Genomic DNA, 11,567 nt, shown 5'->3' on the forward strand with positions numbered 1-11,567 from the left:
TGGAAATAAACAAAACTTTAACAAAGTTGCTGGATACAAAATAAAACCACATAAATCATCAGCTTTTCCAATATTTGCAATGCAACTCAGCATGAAGAGTTAGAAAGAGAAATTCCATTTAAAATGACCCTAGACAATATAAAATATTTAGGAATCTATTTGACAAGACAAACATAGGAATTATATGAACACAACTAAAATTGACTTTTCACATAATTACAACTAGATCTAAACAAATGAAAAAATATTAATTGCTCCCAGGTAAGACACGGTAACATAATAAAAATGACAATCCTACTCAAATTAATTTACCATACCTACCAAACTACCAGGAAACTTTTTTGATTCTGAGTTAGAAAAAATTATAGCAAAGTTCATTTGGAAGAACAAAAGATCAAGAATGTCAAGGGAAATAATGAAAAAAAATGTGAAGAATGGGAGCCGGGCAGTACCAGATCTTAAACTGCAATATAAAGCAGTGGTCATCAAAACAATATAGAACTGGGTAAAAGACAGAAGAGTGGATCAGTGGAATAGACTGGGGGTAAATGAACTCAGCAAGATAGTATAAAGTAAACCCAAAGATCACAGCTTTTGGGACAAAACTCCAGTATTTGACAAAAAATGCTGGGAAAATTGGAAAGCAGTATGGAAGAGATGAGGTTTAGATCTACATCTCACACCCTACACCAAGATAAATTCAGAATGGGTAAATGTCTTAAATATAAAGAAGGAAAGTATAAGTAAATTGGGTGAACATAGAATAGTATACCTGTCACATCTATGGGAAAAGAAAGATTTCAAAACCAAACAAGTGATAAAGAATATTACAAAATGTAAAATAAATAATGTTGATTACATTAAATTCAAAAGTTTTGTACAAACAAAACCAATGCAACCAAAGGGTGGCAACAAATTGGGAAAAATCCTTATAACAAAAACTTCTGACAAAGATCTAATTTCTCAAATTTATAAGGAGCTAAATCAATTGTACAAAAACATCAAGCCATTCCCCCATTGATAAACGGGTGAGGGACATGAATAGGCAATTTTCAGATAAAGAAACTAAAACTATCAATAAGCACATGAAAAAGTGTCCTAAATCTCTTATATTTAGAGAAATGTAAATCAACATAACTCTGAGGTACCACTTCACACCTAGCAGATTGACCAATATGACACCAAAGGAAAGTAATAAGTGTTGGAGGGGATGTTGCAAAATCTGGACACTAATGTATTGATGGTGGAGTTGTGAATTGATCCAACCAAGTTTGAAGGCAATTTGGAACTATGCCCAAAAGACTTTAAAAGCCTGCCTCCCTTTGATCCAACAATACCACTTCTCAGTTTATATCCCAAAAAGATAATATGGAAAAATACATGTACAAAAATATTTGTAGCTACACTCTTTGTGGTGGCAAAAAAAAAGGAAAATGATGGAATGCCCTTCGATTGAGAAATGGCTGAACAAATTGTGGTATATGTTGGTGATGGGACACTATTGTGTTCAAAGGAATAATGAAATGGAGGAATTCCATGGGAACTGAAATGACCTCCAGGAATTGATGCAAAGTGAAAGGAGCAGAACCCAAAGAACATTGTACACAGAGACAGAAACAATGTGGTACAATCAAATGTAATGGACTTCTCTACTAAGAGCAATGCAGTGATCCAGGACAATTCTGAGGGACTTATGAGAAAGAATGCTATTCACATCCACAGAAAGAGCTGTTGGAGTACAAACACAGAAGTAAAACAACTGCTTGATCACATGGGTCATTGGGAATATGATTGGGGGTGTAGACTCTAAATGATCACTCTAGTGAAAATATTAATAATGTGGAAATAGGTCTTAATGATGACACATGTAAAATCCAGTGAAATTGCTCATTGGCTATGGGAGGGAGGTGGGAGGAGGGGAGGGAGAGAATATGAATCTTGTAACCATCGAAAAATATTCTAAATTAATTAATTAAATAAATATACTTAAGTTAAAAAATAATGAAATAAAATTAAATACCAAAAAAAAAAGAATATCAGACTGCCATTTCATTAATTCCTAGAACTCCCTTGATATTTCCAGTTGACCATGTGAAGTGACTCACTGAAGCAGCAAATTCTCAGTGATCTCTTGGTCTTTCCTGAAGGCATGACCTCCTGTCAGAGTGAGGAAAGTGGGCTTTTTAGCAGTTAAAATTTGGGAGATACACTTTTCAGATCTCCTTGATCCTTTGGGATGTGTCACAAGTAATTCTTCCACAAATGGTTAGTAGAGTCATCCTTCCCTTCTTCCCACCCTAACCAACCGATAACACCTACCATGGATGGAACAGCTGGATCAAATGTTCTGCTAAGTGAACTAAGACTGGGTCTTGGGGTCCCTGGCTGACTTTTCCACTTTGTGTTTCTCTTCTTGGGCAAAGATGATTGAACAGCAATCCCAAGACATATTCATCCAAGCTTAGAGGCAACCTTTTGAGTTTGGAAGGTTTACAATCCTGGGTTCCCAGTTTAGGACCAACTGAAATCAGCGGGATTTGCTGTATCTGAAAGGTTACCACAAATATAGAAAAGAGTTCAACACTTAGTCTGGTTTATCAGGCAACATAGTCCTGGAAGGAATTATTTGGATGATGTAAGGAAAATGTAAAATTCCTATTTAGTTGTCCAAGAAACTGCTTCAATTTTGGACATTTAAGCCTCTTCTTCTTGGTAGTGTATGAAAGTAGTTTTAAGTTTCTGAACCTTGTTTGAAGTATTTCTATAAATGCAAGTGAGTAGGCCTTAAATATATTAAAATACCATTTCTATTTAAGAAACAGCTTCTCCATACCTGATTTCTTGTATTTTGCGTGCTTTCCTATTCACACTTTAGGGAGTAGCCAGGCTCTGACCTGTACTAGTTGTATGACCACGGACAAATCATTCCTCATTTGTAAAATGAGGATAATAAAAGCATCTACCTACTACTGTAAGGATCAAATGACATCATATTTGTATTACATTTTTCAAACCTTGAAGAGCTATATAAATGAATATCATCTTTATAAGTTACAAGTAATTTTCCCTGAAGCACCAGAATGGGCATATAGTGAGTCTAAAACAATGACAGAAGAAGAGCTTTACCTTTATTTTTGGTGGCCAATCTTTCCTGCTACCCCTCAGCCCCATTCCTCTCCAGGACAGTCTGAGCAAAAACATACATGATTTGGACAGTATGTAACACTCATGTTTTGAATATTCCTGGTCTAATTAATTAGTTCTGGATTTGAAAGAGGCCTGATTCATAGTGATCTCAGCAAAATAAATTTATGCATCCCATGAGTCCAACTGGCTTCAAGCAGTTCCTTTTCATAAATACATCTTCTCTCCTACCCAACAGATAATCATCAAACATCCAATAAGCTGATGTAACCACAGAGAGACTTCAGGTACTTAAATTTAGTTGGCAACTTTGCAAATAGATTCCTTTTTTAAAAATTCAGCCTGTCATATCTCCCTGCCTTCTTTGCAGAGGTAGCCCATTATGGCTATGGAATAATGTATGTTGTGTCAGATTATCTCACGTCTTAGTTTAGTGTTACTAGACATTTTCTCCCTTTTTAATTTGTTTTTGTTATAAGTGACTTCCTAGGAAGAGGAGAAGGAGGATGTTTTGGGACATATAGGTGATATAACAATAAAATAATTATTTTTTAAAACTTAAATGAGGCAAAATTTATCTCCTCTTTCCATATGTAACAGTATTACAGTGCTACTATACTTAATGTCTCTCTTCCACCCACATCAGCCCAATTTCTTTCTGTCCCTGAGCCCTATCTGACCATGATTGTTAGAGATATGGCAAAGTATTATATTCTAACTGGGATCTGGCAAAGTAACCAGAAAAAATTCCTCCTATTTTTAGCAAGAAAAGGCAAGAATTTTTGAAGATTTCATTAGATCAGGACATTGGGATTTCACTTTCTCCCAGAAAGCCCTTTTCAAAGCATAAACAATGAAAAAAAGTGAAAGAAAGGAAATCTCAAGGAAACATGGCAAAGGAAGAGAGAAGATGCAGGTGCTGATTGCTTTATATTAGAATACAGCATATATCAAAAGAGTAGAAATATCAGACAGCTCATTATTAAGCAAAAAAGATGAATAAATGCAGACTGCATTTTATCTAAGTTATCCAGCAGATCAATCAATTCAAATGAGACTTTCCATTACATGGATATCATCCAGACTGGTACTCTAATCGTTGATTGATAGAGCCTAGTAGGATTAATTTTTTGGTCATAAGGAAAGAACGAAACAACTACTCCCCTTGGTATTTATTAATCCCTTGAAGAGATGATAGATTTTTTGACAGTTAGATAAATAAGCAAGGATATCTGAGACATCCTTTTTTTTTCCAAGAAGGCCAGAACATTTGTTGCATTATTCAGGTGAGAAAATGTCTACAACATATTTCTCTCTGTTCACTTACTTAGGAAAAGTTAGAATGCTGATGGCCCAGCTGCCAAAGCCAGATCACAGGAGCCATTGAAGAAAAGGTTGAATAGCCCCACTCAGGATTCCCTGCCTCTACCAATCATACTTGATGCTCACAGACCATGTAATGGTTTTCTGGCTGCTCCTGCTTTGGGTTTGGCACTGTGCCTCTTCCCAGGTTCTCCTGCTTCTTTGACTCGCTTCAAGGTCCCAAATGATACTGTTCTTAAGTGGGCAGCCAGCAATGTGCTGCAAGTGACAGATTATGGTCAGGAGGCAGCTGTTCACATATTTGAGCCCCCAGCAGGAAGTCTTCCAGCAGCCCTTAAGTAAAAAATACAAGGATACTGTCGGTGTTTGGTGACACTGTTTTTCATCTTCACATTTCTTACTGACAGGAGGTAATGGTTATCCATGGGAAACCAGTCACATGACAGCCATTTCTATACCACCAAGAGAGCTGCAATATGCCACTGGCCCCCCAAACTACTGAAAAGTTTTAATGCTGCTAGGAGAAAGCATTTTCATTTCCTCCTTGAGATGGAAAAAAACAAACAAACACAACAATCGTGAGGATCCTTAGTATTTCTTTTTTACTTCAAGGGTGACTACAAAATGTCCTCACCTAGAGTAGAAATTATAGTTTTGTTAGAGAAAATTAGAAGACAAAGAAGCATTTTCTAAGACATCTTTCAAAATACAAGTAGAGTTTTTAATAGCAATAGGGTTTTTGCAAAAGGTAGTTTAATGTACTTATGAATTGCAAAAAAAAATGGCAGTATGCTACTTTTCTCCAGTTAGTCATCTATCCAAAGAGGCAAAAATCACACTATTGGAAAAAGGACTAAATAACTTGTCCTCCCTCAGTCTTGATGTTGGCCAACCAGACTGTTTAACGTGAATAGTTAAAACTTGCATTCCAAGAATGCTTGCTTTGGAGTAACAACAGAATGGGAAGAAGATCCAATAGCAAATTAGAGGAAGTCCTGAGATAGTGTCATCATGCCATGTAATACAAGAATTCATACTCTACATCTTCATGTGTCAAAAGATGGAAAAGATACAGCTAGTGTCCAGTCACACATTATAGGTGTAAATGAATATGAGAAATTTCAAGACAAAATAGCACACCAGTTTTAGCCCTTAAAAAAAAACCTGCTTTCTCTTTGAAAGACCACAGTCTAAGTTTGAATTTCACCAGCTTTGTTTGTTTTATGTTGAAATGATAAACTGTGAGAAATAGAACATTTTCTATCACTGATGTGTTGATAATTCACAATTAACATAATTGAGGTTACAGTTATTGTTGGTGGTCATTTTTATCTTTATATTTCAAAATATTCAAAAAATATTAATTTGATAGAGAGAAAAAGGAGCTAGTATAGGAACCATGATATAGAAGACCATGGTATTTGTAGTCAAATATCCTGAATTTGAATCCTGACTCTGTTATCTGCATCTGATAATGGACAAATCACTTCCCTTAACCTCAGTTCTTTTATCTGAAAAGTGAAAGGGTTAAGTTAGATTATATCAAAGAACTATATGAGATGTGAGATCCCATTCAAATTTGAGTTTCTGTGACTCAGTGAACAAGTATTCATTTTTAATGTTCAGGCAAGAAAACAGCTTATTATTGTTATCCTGATAAATAATACAGATTGTCTCATAGCTAGCTCTCTGCTTCCAATCTTCCTTCATTCCTTCTTCCCTCTCTTCCATCCTAACTTGCTAACTTCCATCCTAATATCATTTTAATGTTCAAATATTATTTCATCAACATGCTCAAAAACTTTCAATGATTCAACATTTCCTATAAAATAAATTTGTATTTTTACAATTTTGCTAGAATTTTTACAAATTTTTTTTGTAAATTTTGCTAGAATTTTTACAAAATTTTTTTTGTAAATTTTGCTAGAATTTTTACAATTTTTTACAAATTTGCTAGAATTTTTACAATTTTTTACAAATTTGCTAGAACAAATTCTAGCAAATTTGGCCCCAATCTACCTTTCCTACCTCAGCATTTCTCCCTTAAAAACCCTTTAGCCAAATTATCCACCAGACATTCCCTATGTATTGTCCACTTTTATTCTTTCCTAACACAAGCAATATTCTTCCACTTCCTCGTGGCGTATATAAATTCTTTTGTTAGCTCATCACTCTTTTGAAGTTTTTTTGTCTTCCATGAAGCTTTTTTGACTACTCTAGCCCAAAGAGGTCCTATCCTCTTCTGAGTTATTAGGGTATGCATTGCTTGCACCAGTCAGCTCAGCTTTGTGGTTGGAATGTTTGATATGAGGTCCTGAAGACCTAAATTCAAGTATGATCTCAAATACTAGACAAGTCACAGCCTCTCTAAGTCTAATTTCCCCCATCTATAAATAAGAATAAAACCCCCAATCTCACGGAGTTATGAAGATCAAATGAGTTAACATATATTAAATGTCTTGCAAAACTTAAAAAACACCAAATAAAGGCAATTAATATTTAGAACTTAATATTATTGTATATACTCTACCACTACAGAACACAGCTAATCCATGCAATCTCATACAGTGCATTTCTTTTCCAATCCTCCCAGTCCTCCTATAAATCGTTTGCAAAGGAACTGCCATATATGGTAGAAAATTCCTTTGATATTTAAATGTTTCAAGGTTATTTGGTACATCACTGCTATGTTACAGATCATTATTAAATTTTCCTACATATATGATATTGTGGTATTACCTGATTTAACAATTTGGGTACAGTCCCTAGGACTTCTTTAAGCTCCAGAAACAATCTGTCTTCCATTTGCAAAGGCTAACACCCCAGGAAATTCTTATATTTGGGGAATAGCATCATCTGATACAATACTCCTCTTTTGATAAGAGGGATTTAGAGAATTAAGAATTATCAGCCACACTCCTTTTAGACTAAGAAAATTTCTTAATTAATAAAATCTGATCTTATAACTTAAAAAAAAATAGCTCTTGGAAATGAAAATAACCAGGTGAAGCAGAGCTTTTCAGAGCTATGGACATGTTCTCAAAACTGTAGTCATTCACTTTCTAATTTAATTTTTTCTTGTGTTCCAAAACTTAAAAAAAAAAAATCTTATACTGGTTCCCTTCCTTCAGAGTCAGAAACAGTGGGACTCCAGGTGTGAAAAAGTCCCTGCAGCCACTAGAAGCTTTGGTGATGCAGCGCCCTAAGCTGTTTGTGCTTTCAGAGGTTTGGAAACCTTAGTATTTTTGTATTTAGGCACTTGCTGCAAAATCCCTCTGTTCTGACCTGCTCCCTCTAGGCCCTGAGTGTTTAATTAGGTGTTTACCCAAACACCTTCACTAACAACCTTATCTGGCAATGCCTTCTGCTAATCCCCCCAAGGCCCACTAAGAGCTACCTAACTTTCCAGTCTCCTTGCCAGCTGCTATTCTTCAGTCTTTCTATTCAGAACAGGAAATGATGGAGAAAAATGAATCAAAGCCATTCTTCCCCCCACTGGCCCAATCTAACCCTATGTTATTTTCCTCCTAATCAGTATAGAATTTCTCTCATTACCAAGGTGACTAGTTGCTTTCAAGGAAGTCTCTCTGACTCCATCCCCATTTCAAAAGAGTCTGAATTTTATATCAATCTTTTTTTTAAAATATATTTTATTTGATCATTTCCAAGCATTATTCGTTAAAGACATAGATCATTTTCTTATCCTCCCCCCCGCCCCCCATAGCTGATGCTTAAGTCCACTGGGCATTAGATATTTTCTTGATTTTTTTATATCAATCTTTACAAAACCCAGCCCATTGAACACAATCTAAGACCTGGTTACTGTCAAGAAGGAAGCTTTACCATTCTGTTTTAAAGTGGCCAAACCAGAATCATGGAATGAATGGTAGATGGCAAAGCATGGGCTCTAAGCTTAGGAGAAAGCCTGTGATGCTAGCTGAGTGACTACTGAGGAAAATGTGTCACCTTTTCAGGGGAAACTTTAAAGCCTCTGTTTACTCATCTGTAAAAATTTGAAATATTAACTCTTGAAGAATGGATGTTCCATTTCAGCCATAAGGCACAAATGAAATAATGCATTTAAAAGACAGATATGTATACTCGCATTTGCCTTAAAAGGTTCTATTGCCTATAAGAGATATGTCACATATGACATATATGAGGGTGACGTAGATGTATTTATTTGAATATGTAGGTATTTAACACCATTCTTTCCATTATATCAGAGTTTCCTACGGAAATAAATATTTTTTCTAATAAAATAAATATGAGCATTAATTTTCCCTTAGTATACCCTTTCTCAGTTTGACATGGGGAGGGCATATGATAATATGATGATGTTAATGATATGGTCATTTGATTACAATATACAATAGACTATAGAAAGTTTTAAAGCATCATAATTGGAAACTGGAACTTACTTTGGAAAGCATTTACTACTCCTCATTTTAGAGATTAGGAAACTGAGGCCAACATATATTAAGTGGTTCACCCAAAGTCACATGAATAGTATGGAGGAAAACCAAAATTTAAACCCACATTTTTTGATCTATGACTCTCTCCATTATAGAATGTTACCTGCTATTACTGAAAATCTTTTAGAGGTTCCTCAACGTTTTACTACAGTTTTCTATATTTCCTACTCAAGTTCCAAACCTTATAAATGTAATGCTAATTATATTTCTATAAACTCTTAAGGTTTCAATAAACTTTTTTTCACAAGTATTTGATGGGTTAAGACAGTATAAACATTGCTATCCCCATACCAAATCAAGAATATTAAAGAGAAGAGAAATGTTTTGTCCATGGTTGAATATCTTATATACATCAGAGTCAGAATTTGAAACCAGATCTCTTGGCTATTAACCTATCTAACACCATACTACCCATGAAATCAATGGAATCAGCATTCCTTACTCAAATAGCATGCACTAGTGAATAAGCCTTTACAAGACTCTTTTAATTTTAAAGTAAATATAATGCTCTCATGTGAAAATGGTTTCAGATTGCTCCATTTTTATGATAAAAATGTAATGTCATTCAGACTTCATTAAGAGAACTAAACATGGGTCAATTATATTCCTATTCCCAAAGAGTTTCTTCATCACAGAAAGATAAATCTCACAAAATTGATTCCATTCATGCATGGAAATATATGTCTTGTAGTTATGACATTCTTTTCCACCTCAAAAATTTCCATTTCCTCATCACTACACAGGAAGCATTGCTCACCATCTACTAAAGCAGGTAAAATGCTGGATTGTCTTCAAATCCCTGTGACTTGTGGTAAATGATAATGAATGAAGGTTGCAACAGTCAATTGCCTTAGGTAGCATGGTCTTTTTTGTATTTATATCTTTCTTCTCTAAGAGCTAAATTCTTGCCTATATGATGAAGCAAATCTAAATCTTAGAAAATATATAACCATATCCCCACAAGATATAGGGACACAACTCCAAAGCAGGGTCTTTCTCCTGTATTTGTTCAAGTGGGGTGTTAATTGGATAGATCAATCAACCCACCTAAAGGACTTAATAAGCTGTTACATTCATCAGATGAGAATTCACATAAATTATCCACTGTGAACAAAGAATGGACACCTTTTTGAGATTGTCAGAAAGTAGGTTCATCTTGACTAAGTGATGCTAGAATCATGGATTCAATAAAATGGTGAGACAGGAGAGAATGTTCTAGACACACTTCTGAGAGTGGGAAATGAAAATTAGGTAAAGAAATGAAAGCAAGAAGGAAAAGTGTGGAAAGAAAATTTACAGCTTGATAAAAGAAACACAAAATACTAATGAAAACAACATTTTAAAAATAGTATTGGAAAAGGAGGTACAAAAATTCAGTGATGAAAATTTGTTTTTAAAAAATAGAAGTGGTCCAATGGGTAAAGAGATACAAAGACTCACTGAGAAAAATGATTGTTTACAAATCAGAACAGGGCCAGAGGAAGCTAATGATTCTACAAGATATCAAGAAACAATTGATGACAAAAGAATGAAGAAAATAGAAAGAAATGTGGTATTTTTTTTGGAAAATCATTCTTCCTAGAAAAATAGATCAAGGAGAGGGAATTTAAGAATTGTTAGATTAAGACATAATTTAAAAAGAATGGCATCCTATTTCAAGAAACTGTCAAGAAGAAATACCAAATTATTCTCAAACCAGAGGATAAAATACAATTTGAAAGAATCCACCAGTCACCACCTGAAAGAAATCACAAGATCAAAACACAAAGGAATATAACAACCAAATTTCAGAAGTCCTGGGTCAAGAGAATATACTTCAATTAGTCAGAAAAAAAGTCATTTGAATTTTGTGGAACCACACTCAGGATCATATAAGATTTAATTAGGACAACTTTAAATAATCAAAGGGCTTAGAATAAGATATTCTAGAAGTCAGTAGAACTAGGATTACAACCAAGAAAAACTTACCTAGCCAAACTGAGTATAATCCTTCCAGGGAAACATTGATATTTAATGAAATAGAATGTTTTCATTCCTTATGAAAGGATCAAAGCTGAATATAAAGTTTAATTGAAATACAAAATTCAAGAGAACTATTAAAAGTTAAACATGAAGGGAAATCATGAGAATCACTAACATTGAACTGCTTACCTTTCTGTATGGGAAATTGAGATGTAGATTCAAATAACTTTAAAACTATTCAAGTAGTGAAAAAAGATTCTACACAGAGAATACAGAAATGAGTCATAATTGTTGGGATTATGTAAAAAAAATTCTAAGAATTATATGAGAAGGAAGGATGCCCCAGGAGATAAACAAAGACAGAGGGGAAAATGGGAAAAATTATCTCACATAAAAACAGCAAGCAAGGAAAACCTTTTATAGTGGAGAGGGAAATAAAGGTGAAGAGGGGTAGACAATGCAGAAACCTCTAGAACATCACTGACATATAAATTGACTCAAAACCATGACATTATATATAATGCATATATATTTATAGAGAGAGACAATATATGTTGAGTATTGAATATACAAACACTCAAATATTAATAAAAATCTATTTTATCCCATAGAAAAATAGGAGGAATAGAGGACAAAAGAAAAAAAGTGATGATAAAAAGGGAG

General features: G+C 34.4%; 1 long non-coding RNA gene across 1 annotated transcript in view; it reads right to left on the minus strand.

Annotated features, from left to right (window-relative positions):
• The window catches only part of LOC130455637 (uncharacterized), a 30,189-nt gene extending 19,003 nt beyond the window's left edge, over positions 1-11,186 (minus strand). Inside the window, exons 1-2 of the long non-coding RNA XR_008913739.1 lie at positions 11,094-11,186; positions 2,320-2,546 (exon numbers count right to left, since the gene is read on the minus strand). This is a non-coding gene — a long non-coding RNA (uncharacterized LOC130455637). The remainder of the gene's footprint in view (positions 1-2,319; positions 2,547-11,093) is intronic.
• Positions 11,187-11,567: the final 381 nt, after the last annotated feature.

The sequence above is a fragment of the Monodelphis domestica genome, chromosome 7 (genome assembly GCF_027887165.1).
Source record: "Monodelphis domestica isolate mMonDom1 chromosome 7, mMonDom1.pri, whole genome shotgun sequence".
Lineage (NCBI taxonomy): Eukaryota > Metazoa > Chordata > Mammalia > Didelphimorphia > Didelphidae > Monodelphis > Monodelphis domestica.